The following is a 12,440-nucleotide window of genomic DNA, read 5'->3' as shown; positions in this document are numbered from 1 at the left end:
CTAGATCGGCAACGCGCGAGGGTGCCGGTCCCAATGATATGGTCAAGTGACGGAAGATCAAACGGCATGATGCATTTATACGAAGGCAAGTTTAGAACATGTAACAGGATAACCGATTATCGGGTTCAGGGCTAAGAAGAAAACATTGGCACCAGAGGCGATATAACTATAAAGCCATAGTTAGGCATACAATAGATAGCTTGGTTCAATTGCCTCCATGAGTGCCATTCCATTTGAGATGCGACGCAAAAAATGACCAACAAAATACCATGACGTTTGTCATGCTTCCGGATGCCTCTGTTTTGTGCCTACCAAATTTGGCAAAATTTCTCATATTCTTAAATATATCACTTTACATATGAAAACTGATACATGCACACATATATAATGAAATTAAACTTGACTAATGCAACAACAGAATGAAAGTCTCATGAATATGGGAAGAAATGTTACAAATGTTCTGCATCCTTTTGACACTACCAATCCAAAGTGATCATTTCAATGGGCAATTTTTTCACAAGCCTTATTTAAATTATGTGTTTGATAAATAACACTGGCTCTGAACTGTACATGACCATAAAAAGTGCATACATAGATCATTTTCCTATGATAATATGATATACAAAAATCCTTGATAAATAAATTGTATCTATGTCAATAGTACTTTCTCCGTCCCAAAATATCTGTCGCAACCGACACATTTTGAACTAAACAACATTTTTCAATTACATCCTTATACAATTCAAAAGTTGGCGATCCGCTCCAACCTCTCCCTCGTGATTCGCTCCTTCCTCGCGTCGTCGCCTACAGAGCTCGCCGCCGGCTCCAGGCCTCTGCTCCTCCCTGCAGCTCCAGACCTCTTCTCCCCGCAGCTCCAGGCCTCTGTTCCTCCCTGCAGATCGCCCCAGGCCTTGCCCCAGGGAGCGCTTCGTAGGCCTCTGCTCTAGCGAGCTCAAGGCGTGGGGGAGCTCCAGGCGAGCTCCAGACATGGGGGAGGAGCAGCAAGAGGCAGTACCTTGCTGCCCCAGGTTTCTCGCATGGCCTCCCTAGGCTCGAGGAACCGCAAGGCCGTGCTCCACGTCCAAAATGCCTCCACCGTGCTCCAGGACGCCTCTGCTACGTGATGAGGAGGATGGTGAGAAACATGACTTGATCTATAAAAGAAGTTCTGTCTAATGTAACCTATAAATCGACAAGTTGGCTTGAAAATTGACAAATTGATCTGTAAGAGAAGTACGCCTGAAAAAATTAAAAATTACAGTACACATGCAAATTGATCCAACTTTGCAAATTGATCTCTCATTTTTTTGACCAGGGTTAAATGCCAATTTGCTATCAACAGGTAATTCTAATTTCAATTTGGTTTTCTTCCATGTATGCATACAATTAGGAGTACAAATGATCTCTAGTTCTTTGAAATGGTGATTGTTGGCGTTGCATCACTAATGGTGCAGTATACTGTAGTGAAGAGAAAAATGCAGCAAAGGCAGGAAAGAGTTACTACTACAGGCGAAATTGGTCACTGCTATACCTTCTTAAGTGCGCAATGAACTCCTGCTTTGCCATGTGCTTCATCTCCTCCAGCAAGGCGGGAAAAAGTTACTGCAATGCAACACAAGGACCAGCATGAATCCATCAAGGAATTGGCACACGTCCAAACGATGCAAAGCTTGAGCACGCAAGAGTCACCAAAATTGTGTGCATTGTGAACTGAATTAAAATTCAGTTGATTTACTCAAAATACATTCATGGCAGTAAAAAAGAAACCATGAGCAGAATCATGAGATGATGGCACTACATATTGTATCAAACATTTTTTGATATCAAACATGCTTGGAGTACTCAAAAATTTAAATTCATAGGTACTGTGAATTTAACTCCATGTTTTAGTAACTCCAACAAATTCAAAGTTAACTGAACATTTAAATCCATGGCGTGCTACTTGCTCTGAAACATCCATGTTTTAGTAATGAATGCAACCAAGAGAAGCTCTTCAATCTCCTAAGGAGACAACAATGTATAGAAGAGAGACAGCCACCCCGTGTAAATTTGAGCACAACCATCTCAGAGAGCTAAACCACCTCTCCACACATTCTTTGCAAAGAAGTTTAGTGCCTAAGAAGAATATGATCTAAATTCACTGAAATAGGCAAAACATGCAGGTCCCAATTCCATTAAATCAAACAAACCTAAGGATCCATGATAACTAAAGTAAGAACCTAAAAGAGTAAATAAACCTAGATGAGATTCAAAAATAAGCAGACAGAATGGACACAGGCCAAGCTGACCAGCCCAGTTAATGTCTTCCTAACAACATACTACTTTAGGTACAGACCAACGAACATTTTTTATAAACCATATCTAGAACGATATTGGTTTGTCTGGTAGCCCCAACAACACGACACATGCGAGCAGTTCCAACAAACAAATCAACACGCTACTTCTAGGACATAGCAGAAAGGTACAAAAAATCCTAGGTCCTACCAGGATCTATAGAAGTGACCAAAATGCCCAATTCCAAATGCCAAGCAAGCACAAAAATAAAGGCAGGGGATAATAGTTTTAGATGCTAGGCTTCTACCAATAAGAGAACAAAAAGCAGATACATCCATTGTCCAAACAAAATCTAACAGCAGGAAGAAATGTAAGTCTAGGCCTGGAAAGCATAGAAGAGAGGGGGAGAAGGGGACAACCTGCAAAGAGGTGGTCGAAGATAGAGCACGACAAACTGGCCAGAATAACGAGCACCTGTAGACAGCGGACCAACCTGCAAGGGGAAAAAGAGGAAAAGGTACAACCATGGATGAGCTGCAGTTAACCAGAATTTAGACGGTCCAAAACAAATAAGCACCGCGCCAGAACAACCCATTTTGCCTCTGCTTACTAAATACTAATAGGGCTTGTCATATATATCTTTCAAGTATAAAGGACAAACAGAATACCGACACGGGTAAGAAGAATAAACAACAAACATCCTGTGGTGATGAAGAAATAACTACAGATCGGGAGCGCGCCTTGGTATATGAGCATCCAATAACTAAATATGGAGCTCGGGAACGACCCTCGACATCTCAATATTAAAGTAACCATTACATTGTCCAAACATATAATTCTCACCTCTGTTTTTGAAGATTAACTGACACGATATCTGAATAGTAGCTACAGGCTCAAGTTTGACACAGTCAAAGAAGAAAGTGGGAGGAGCAGCTAGCAATGGTGAGCTAGTTCTACCTGCTTGAACTGACCCCTCCTCTTGGAGAGGACGATGATCTGGTCATTGAGCTTCTTCCAGGCGCCATCCTTGAAGCAGATCTCGACGATCGGCGGACTTCCTTCTGCCGGCCAGGTGGCACTACATCTCCACGCTAAGGAGCGACGTGATCGCCGTGTCGAGGCTGCTGCCCTCCTGCATCAGCAAAAACAAAATATCTCTTTTATATCAGTAATATCAATAGGCAACAGGTCATGTTTCAAAGGGTTACAGGTTGATACATCAAGGGTCACAAAGCAAGTACTGGCATTTGACAAAACAGAGAAGGCCACACACTGTAGTACTACACATGAATAAACAGCCAGACACACAGTGATACCTCGGTAATGTTATTTGGTGGAGTAATCCTTGGGAGTAATCACCAGAGCTCAGGCAAATAATTGTGATGGTAAAGGTGGATCTAAAGATTACACAAATCCTAAAACAAAACAGTGCCCTGATTTTAGCTCTCGACCATCAACTACTACACCACTTGACCGCATCGGTTGTTTTAGATGGAAGAGAATGTGTGGAGCCTAGGAGAAAAAAAATCCTTCGCCAACCACATACTGCACCTCCAAATCCCCAACCAGTAAGGAATAATTTTACACTAAGGGTACCAAGACTGAATAAAATGCTTTCTGGTTCACTTGTGTGCTGATCTAATATATGATGTTGTTCTTTGTTAAGTTCAGAAAAATAGGGATATTTAGCAGGAACAGGGGAGGTTCAGATTAAGTTCAATTTGTTGGGTCAATGACCTTTTAATGATATTCTGCTCAGATTGCATACTTGACTGCTTCATTAGACAACACAGAAACTCCATATTTAATAGTCATCGCAAATAGGAGATACATCAGATTAGTATCATGTTCTAATTAGAAAAGAAGAGAAGGTTAGAGACCTCAGTAATCATATAGAATCATGGTCATAGAGGAAACAATCTGCTCAACATATATAGATACAAGAATACATAGTGAAAATACACAAAATATGATCATTTGCAAAGAAAGAATAGCCAAGAGAAAATTGATTAGCGAGAGAGAAGGCATAACTTACCTTTTTAGTCAACTACATTTAGTGTGATGAAAGTGCAGATCCTTGACAATCGCATGGAGTACTACAACTGCCCAAATAAGCAATTTATCTACATATCCGACAGTAGAAGAGTTTGGAAAAAACAAGATTTTTACATGCAATGGATGCGCACTCACACACACACAAAGTTGGCTCCAGCCGGTTTGAGCCATCCAAAATTAAACAAAAACGTGATGTGCGCGCGCGCACACACACACACACAATTTGCTGCTCGAGTTTCAGTCATGGCATACACAATTTGTATGCATCCAAAACCGAAGGTACAAATAGCAGGTAGATGAGAGGGGGAGCTCACCACAATTGTGTTGGGTGGGAGTTGAAGAGGGAGGTAGGGATGTTGGCATGCTCCTCTCAATGATATCATATATAACCTTTCATCTCAATGTATTATTTAGTTATGTTTCATGCAGAATGAGATACAAAAGAACATGTAATATACAAAAAAGGGAATGCATCAACAGCGGAAAGAAATGCTAAAAGGGAACATAGAGCAGAAGACCAACCCAAAATGCAAGCAAGAATCTTTAAAAGGGAACATAGAGCAGCATGAGCATGAGGCATAGAAAAATAGGGTCACCTTAAGATCAAGAATCAGTGGCCCTCTCCCAGTTCAAATCAGAAGGATAGAACCACTATTATTGATTAGAGTTATTTTTACCCAGGCAAAACATTACAACACTGGATCCTAAGCTACAGGTGAGGCATACAAAACTACAAGTGTCTATTATTTTCATATATAAACAACCTTTAGTATCTCAACCAGAACCAAAGCAAAACAAAAAATCATGGTTAAGTAACCAGCAAAGGAAGAATGCACCTTTTTGGAATTTTAAAGTAGCAAGACATTAAAAGTTCTCTTTTGCCTTCAATACTACACACATTAGGGGAGGTAGCTGTAGTTTTATTGCATAGTGGGCTCAAATTCGCCTTTTCTCGATCATATAACCTATCCCCATCATCTTTTATCACCAGATCAATCTGTTTACACAATGGAGCTGCCCTGGTTATCACTCAACAAGAATGACCATCCAAGGACAGATCAATAGGTATCACAGGATCAAAAAGGATTCTAGAGACAACAGGGAGGATCCAACTTGATACCCACAGGTGCCTTGATTGCTCAAAGGCACACTTATTCCAGCCACAGTTAATCATCATCGCCCTAGCACGAACGCCACCGCCATAGACAAAGCGAAATGGCGAGAATGCCCCCGGCGGGGCAGGCTATTTATGAGCGATGGCACGAAATGGGAGTAACTATTCATTCCAGTAGTAACTTTTTTTTATCCGACGGACGAGGTCGTTACAGGGGTCGACCCGACGGCCCAGATCCGATCAAGCCACCTGATCCGACGGTCAGGAATCCCAAATCGCTGTGGTGCGGCCTGAGGAGCTTCTATTCTTATTTCTGGATGGATGGATGGATCAATATAGCCATGGCCATGTCCCATACAGTAGCCGAAGCAGCGGAGCAGGAGGAAGATGGAGCTCACCGAGGCAGTACTCTGTGCACGCCGGGGTTGCGCGTGAACGCCGTCCAACCAGCAAGGAACCACGTCGGAGTTGCGCCTTGCACCGTCCCGCCGACGAGCACAAACGCACCAAAAAACCTGTATAAGAAAGGCATCGTTATTTATTAGAAACAATTAAGAGTGTTTCTTCCACCGCTATCACGACATTCATGTTTTTCTTTTGAATTCAGAGTTTGTATCCAAACAAATAAAATCTTTAGGTAAATATATTTTCATCAAGGTGGTGTATCCCGTTGTCTGAAATAGCAAAAATAACAAAACAAAGATAGGAATAGTGGAAGGATGTAAATTTTTCTCAAAGATTGCATCTAATTCAGTCTTTTATCTTAACAGAAACATCCACATACCCTTTGTCCTAGACCAAAAGAAATGAAAAAAAGATAGCATCATATTGAAATGAAGAAATGGCTCGCATAATATAGAATGGATCTCAGCCCGAACAAATTGATTTTAAATACATTTAAACCATGACACATATATAAGCAATCATAATGTACAAAGCACCTTGTCCCAAAAACACATAACCAGTGGTTAGGAGCAGCAACATTCTAACCAAAATATAACTACGAAACCTATATGAGAAAACAGAAACCTCTAAAATATCCTCTCGGCTCATATGGAACAGAGACGGGCCGCTTGTTCCTCCTCCCTATGGATTACGAAATGGAAGTAACAAGCAATACAAAAAATAGTAATTGATTAGATTCTTTTACCGTAGTCAGCGCCCTATCTCCGCCCCGCAACACTAGACGCTTGAACCCACCATCTACTAATGACGGTAATCATATCAGGGTACATGGTCACCGAAGTACTAGTACATTACGAGGCATTGCAGCAGTAAATCCATTACGAGGCTGTGCAGCAGTCAGTCCTCTGATTGTAAAATAAGGTGAACACATAGTAGTTGGTTTACTATGTTAAAAGAGTGTACGAATAACAATAGGTGGTTTCTAGCCAACGCTTGGAAAAAGTAAGCGCCGGTGAACAGTTCCTCTAGTAATTGGTTTACTGTATGTCAGAAATACAATTACCATGTACGTGGCTAATGGCTGACATTGAATATTAGTTTTTTTATTTAAATGGAAAATGTACCTATGGTAACAGCGTTACCACTCTATGCATGAATCCTACTAGGTACAGTAGGTGCTAGTAATTGCATTACGATGTGGTAACTGCATTACGATGTGGTATGGCGGAAAATCACGTACTAGTGAGAATTAAAGAAGCCTAAATAAACATAAAATATTTTAAGCTTACGACTGATCTACCTTGGTTTATTATTTTTTGCGCAAAATTGGCCGAAGAATTTAATAACCTGATTACTATGTTCCCTTCACAAATTGCAACTACGTTTTATGAACACATTACTACGTGCAAATAGGCCTGAACAGGCATAGCAAATTTTACCATCCAATGGTGGAGAGTCGTAATGATTAGGGTCCACTACTGTGTTCCATTCGTTTATTGCAGTGAAGACATAGCAAATTTTATTATCCAACAGTGGAGAGCCGTAGTAATGATTAAAGTCCATTACCATGTCCCATTAGTTTTCTACGGTGAATTTCCAATCGGTAAGGAGGCGCGCGGAGCGGACTAATTAGAGTAGTTGAGAGACTCGGTCGGGCAGCCGGCGCGTACGATAGCCTATAATGCGCTCTGGCTTAGTTTAGCGTGTCTATATATATATAAAAAAAAATATAATGATAGAGATATATTGCATAAGCAAGTCAGATAACCGTGAGATGTAACATAATGTACAGGTTAGTGATCCATGACTGCAGCTAAATTTCAGAAGAAAAAAAGGACACTATTGAGTAGGCAATGTAGCACTAATATTACACGGAGTAATCTTTCCTTGCAGCCGCACAACATATGTAGGCATAGATAAATAAGACTGGGGATTAAACCTCGTCCAGCTCCACAACGTCCGCGACTTGCAGAGGTCACAGACATTCATTGTTTCAGATTTCTTTGTCACAACACGACTACTCTCTGAAGAAAGATTCGATTTTCTTCTCAGACCACAGTTAAAGATTCAGAATTCTGCATAATTTCTCCTCTCTGAAGAACGAAAGTTGCAGTAACCAAATTGGTGGGTGTGGACAAGCAAAGCATAGCATGAGAAGGAGAGGAAGCAGAGAGATACCTTGCATGGCGTCCAGTAGGGTTGTAGCAGCGGCGGCCCAGAGGAGCGAAGCGATGGTCTTCCCTTGCTTGTGCCTGCGTGCATCAGGGAGTGAGGGAGGAAGGGGAGCGGCCAAATCAAAACAAGCAAGCAGAGGGGGAGGGGGAGCAGAATAGAGACCTTGCATTCTCATTTTGTGGTGATGGAGAAGAAGCACATGGCTGCCAATGCCGGTGTCGTGGTTGTGGCCGAGGTGGATCCGGCCGGCGCCGTGCTGGAAGCAAGCAGAGGATGGGTTGCATCCCCATGCGAGACTTGGTCTTGTTTCATATGTTGGCCAGAGTTGTTGAATGTTTAAACATAGTCCTGTCGTGGTTAACAAACGAAGGTTATTACCTTATGACATATGCTCTTGCATATTTTTTTTGTTCACTCTGTAAAATAGCAGGACATCATTTTACTTCATTTAATGTAAGTAAATCTTATCTAACCTAGCAAAAATATAACCAGTGGTTAGGAGCAGCAACATTCTAACCAAAAAAATGCTAAAAACATAATTTATATCAGCAAGAGGAAGAAAGAAGGGAAATCCTTAAAATCATGACAGTTCCCACATATTCACCACAAAAATCATGTTATTCCCCATGTGCATCATGAACAAACCCACTACTTGAACAGCAACACCATTGAAAATCAAACAGTTTAGAAGTGGACCATTGAATTAACAAACAAAAATCCTTAAAAAACATGGGATTTGCATATTTTATTTCTTGTCATCTGGACCTAAACTTTCTCAATCGGATCCTGAAGAAAGCACACACACAGTTCATACAAATAACATAATTATTTCCTTCTTGCCCCTTCTGTTCAATAATTTGAGTGCACAAAATACTGAATCACGACCGTTCATGTTGTTATCCTCTGTTCACCATCCATCATAGAAGAAACAATTGATAAATTTATTTGCCATCTTAAATGGCAAAAAAATCATCTAATAACAGGCATCTGTTACATCATCTACATGAAAGATTTGATACATAAATTATGGCCTGGAAGCCTCATGCAGACCCCAAAATTGACACTAGTTTGATGGACATTTCGCTCAGAGCACAAGAGATAGCAGGGGTGGAGGAACAGAGGTACTCACCTGAAGTCTGAGCCGGCTTCAGGTCACGATCTGAGGAGAGGCAGGCCACCAGCTCCCATGGCTGGCGGGGGAAGGGGTAGTGGGTGGGGTGGGCGCCGTGCTCCTGGAAGAGATAGGTGCACCTGAGCTGCTGGCTGCTCCTGTCGCTGCTGTCATTGGTGATGGCCGCTGCTGCTGTCCGAGGCTAGGGTTCACCGTTGGACGCATGCGTGCACCTGTGTGACCAAGAGCAGCAGCAGCATGAGGGGAGGGGAGGGGCCAGTAGCAAATCGAAATGGACGCACCTTGAGCAGCAGCAGCAACGCTAGGGTTAGGGTTGAAGCAGAGGCGCGGCGGTGATCCGGCGGCGGTGGCCATCTTCTTCCTCCCCCTAGCCTCATGTTCCTCTCCCCGTTGCTCCCCTGTCGAGCTCGAGCTCGTCCATGGCCGCCGCGGCGGGCGGGGCGGGACGGCGGGGCCGCGGTCATCGGCCACGGCCACGGCGAGCGGGACGGGCGGGGCGGGGAGGAGAGAGGTCCACCGCGGCGTGGTCTGAGGGCTTCGGCGGCAGCGATGTGAGCGGGGCGGCGAGGTCTGAGGGAGGGAGAGGAAGGGGAGAGGGCGGGGCGAGCGGGGGCTGGGACGCGGGGAGAGGAGGCGCGCGGGAGGGGAGAGGAGGAGGCTAGGGTTCACCACGGGAGCCGGCCCTTTTATATCCCCTGTGAGCGAAATGATGAAAATGCCCCCGGCGGGCAGACTATTTACGAGCGGTGGCACGAAACGGGAGTAACTATTCATTCCAGCAGTAACTTTTTTTTATCCGACGGACGAGATCGCTCCAGGGGTCGATCCGACGGCCCAGATTCGATCAAGCCACCCGATCCAACGGTCAGGAAGCCTAAATCGCTGAGGAGCCGGAAGGAGAGCTTCTATTCCTATCTCTAGATGGATAAGAATGTGCACTAGGGAGATATATCCGAAATCCTTGACTTTCAGTGGACTGCCAATCCTTGAATTCCCTCCATTGTATTTTCCTTTTTGCTAATGAAACCAGAGCATACCGAAAACCAAACCGTGCACACAATAAGAAAATATGTGTATTCACGTTTCACATGATTCTTCCTTGTGGGATGAACATGTTTCGTACGCAGCTAGATTGATGGATGCATGCGTGCAGTTAATCAGCATCGAAGGAGTGTGCACGCACTCTTTCTTGATTTCTTCCACTTTAGCTACCTGTAAGTTGCCTGAATTTTAAATTTAGGTCAGTCAATTTCTTGGCCGTTGATTATTGCTCTGAGGTTCGTGCTGCATATTTTTCCTGGCCTATGCTAATTGTTGGGCTGGGCTTGTTTGTTTCGACAGACCCCATATTTGGGTCAGTTGATTTACTACAGGGCCGGAGCCCATTAACAGTGTGATCCATCGCTCCTAACTTTTCCTTTTTTTTTCTTCTGTCTTATGTGTCTATGTTTTTGTTTTTCTTTGTTAGTTGGTTTTTATTTCTCTTTTGTGTGTGTTTTTGGGATGTTGGGTGGGTGTTATGCACACACATGAATACTAAGTAATATGTGCAGAAATTTAACTATTATATGATTATTGTTTGCATATTACAAAAAGTGCAATTTAAGAGCGAAGTTGTGTGCAAGCTCTTTAAAACTTTTGTTATCTTTCTTGTTTAAAGGGCAATACTATTGCTACTAATTCATCGTTGCATATTTTCAATTTATTTATTTTTACCTTTTTTTTCTTCAAGGGTAAACCTAATGACAGTAGTAAATTCCTTCTTAGGAACCATTTTTTTTGCAAAAAATCACTATTATATGTTTATTGTTGTACAAAAAACGCAAATTCTGTGCAACGTGTGAATTTTTTTACATTTGTTCTTTCTTTTCTTTTCTTTTCTTCTTAAAGGGTAATATCAATGCCACTAAATGATTTTGCCACAGAAACCTTCATTATTTTGATATTGTTCGATTTTTATTTCATTTTTCTTCTTCTTAAAGGGTAATACCAATGCCACTAATTCATTACTTCCATAGAAAACTTTGCTTCTTGCAAAAAAATCCACTACTATATATTTATTTTTGCATATTATAATAAAGCGCAAATCCTTTGTAAAATGTGTGCAAACTTTGTCATTAGTTTGTTTTACATATTATTTCTTCTTTATGGAAAATAGCAATGCCAGTAATTCGGCCTTCTTTAAAACACTTGATTATTAAAAAATAAGTTTTTTATTTTGTTTCTTCTGAAAGGGTAGTACCAATGCCATTAATTTATTCTTTCTTAGAGAACTTTATTGTTCTTATTATTATTATTCATTTTATTTCTTCTGAAATGGTAATATCAATGCCACTAATTTATTATTTCTTAGGAAACTTCATTATTTTTATTTTTTTAAGTTTTTATTTTATTTTATTTTATTTCGTTTGAATGGGTAATACAATTCTACTAATTCATTCTTCCTTAAAAAATCATTATTATGATTTTTTTATTTTTATATTTCTTTGTTCTTTACTACTTAGAAACTTCTTTTTAAGAAAATTTGAATATTATATGCTTCTTCTAGCTTATTATAAAAATGGGCAATTTCTGTGTAAATTGTGTGCAATTTTTTTCATTATTTGTTTTATTATTTTTCCTTTTTTTCTTCTTAGTTGATAATACCAATGACACTAATTTTTTAGCTGACACCACCACAAGTATTAGAATTGCAAGCGACTGACCCTTTTAGCTCATAGTAATTAAACTATGGTAGTTAAAAAAACTATGGTATTGTAATAATACTTAAAAAATATTTTGCTATTAAACGGGGAGTTAGTTATACTAAAAACTATGGTATTGTAATAATACTTAAAAAATATTTTGCTATTAAACGGCGCGTTAGTTATACTCCCTCTGTTTCAGAATATAAGGTGTATTGGTTTCCGTGCAATTCAACCATTTGAAAGTTTTTTTTGTGAGAAAATTTCTGATCTATTCATCTTCAATATATGGCAGTACAATGAATACCAGAAATAATAGAAATTACATCCAGATCCATAGACCACCTAGCGACGACTACAAGCACTGAAGCGAGCCGAAGGCGCGCCGCCGTCATCGCCCCTCCATCACCGGAGTCGGGCACAACTTGTTGTAGTAGACAGTCGGGAAGTCGTCGTGCTAAGGCCCCGTAGGACCAGCGCACCAGAACAGCAACCGCCACAGATAAAGAATAATCTAGATCAGAAGGATACAATCCGAAGACACACAAATGTAGACGAACAATGATGAGATCCGAACAAATCCATCAAAGATAGATCCACC

At 41.2% G+C, this 12,440-nt stretch overlaps 1 long non-coding RNA gene across 6 annotated transcripts; it reads right to left on the bottom strand.

Annotated features, from left to right (window-relative positions):
* Nucleotides 1-579: 579 nt before the first annotated feature.
* LOC119294684 lies at nt 580-9,785 on the bottom strand. 6 transcript variants are annotated; one of them, XR_005143519.1, is made up of 10 exons: nt 9,437-9,785; nt 9,153-9,367; nt 8,186-8,371; nt 8,027-8,100; nt 5,842-5,958; nt 4,310-4,376; nt 3,232-3,406; nt 2,694-2,767; nt 1,532-1,602; nt 580-1,113 (listed from the first exon to the last, which is right to left on the bottom strand). It is a non-coding gene; the product is annotated as an uncharacterized LOC119294684 (long non-coding RNA). The 6 variants fall into 6 exon arrangements; XR_005143517.1 differs by having other exon boundaries at nt 4,310-5,958; XR_005143516.1 differs by having other exon boundaries at nt 3,232-4,376.
* Nucleotides 9,786-12,440: the final 2,655 nt, after the last annotated feature.

Source organism: Triticum dicoccoides, chromosome 4B, assembly GCF_002162155.2.
Source record: "Triticum dicoccoides isolate Atlit2015 ecotype Zavitan chromosome 4B, WEW_v2.0, whole genome shotgun sequence".
Lineage (NCBI taxonomy): Eukaryota > Viridiplantae > Streptophyta > Magnoliopsida > Poales > Poaceae > Triticum > Triticum dicoccoides.
The sequence above is the reverse complement of the archived record's forward strand: the minus strand, read 5'-3'. Positions and strand labels throughout refer to the sequence as shown.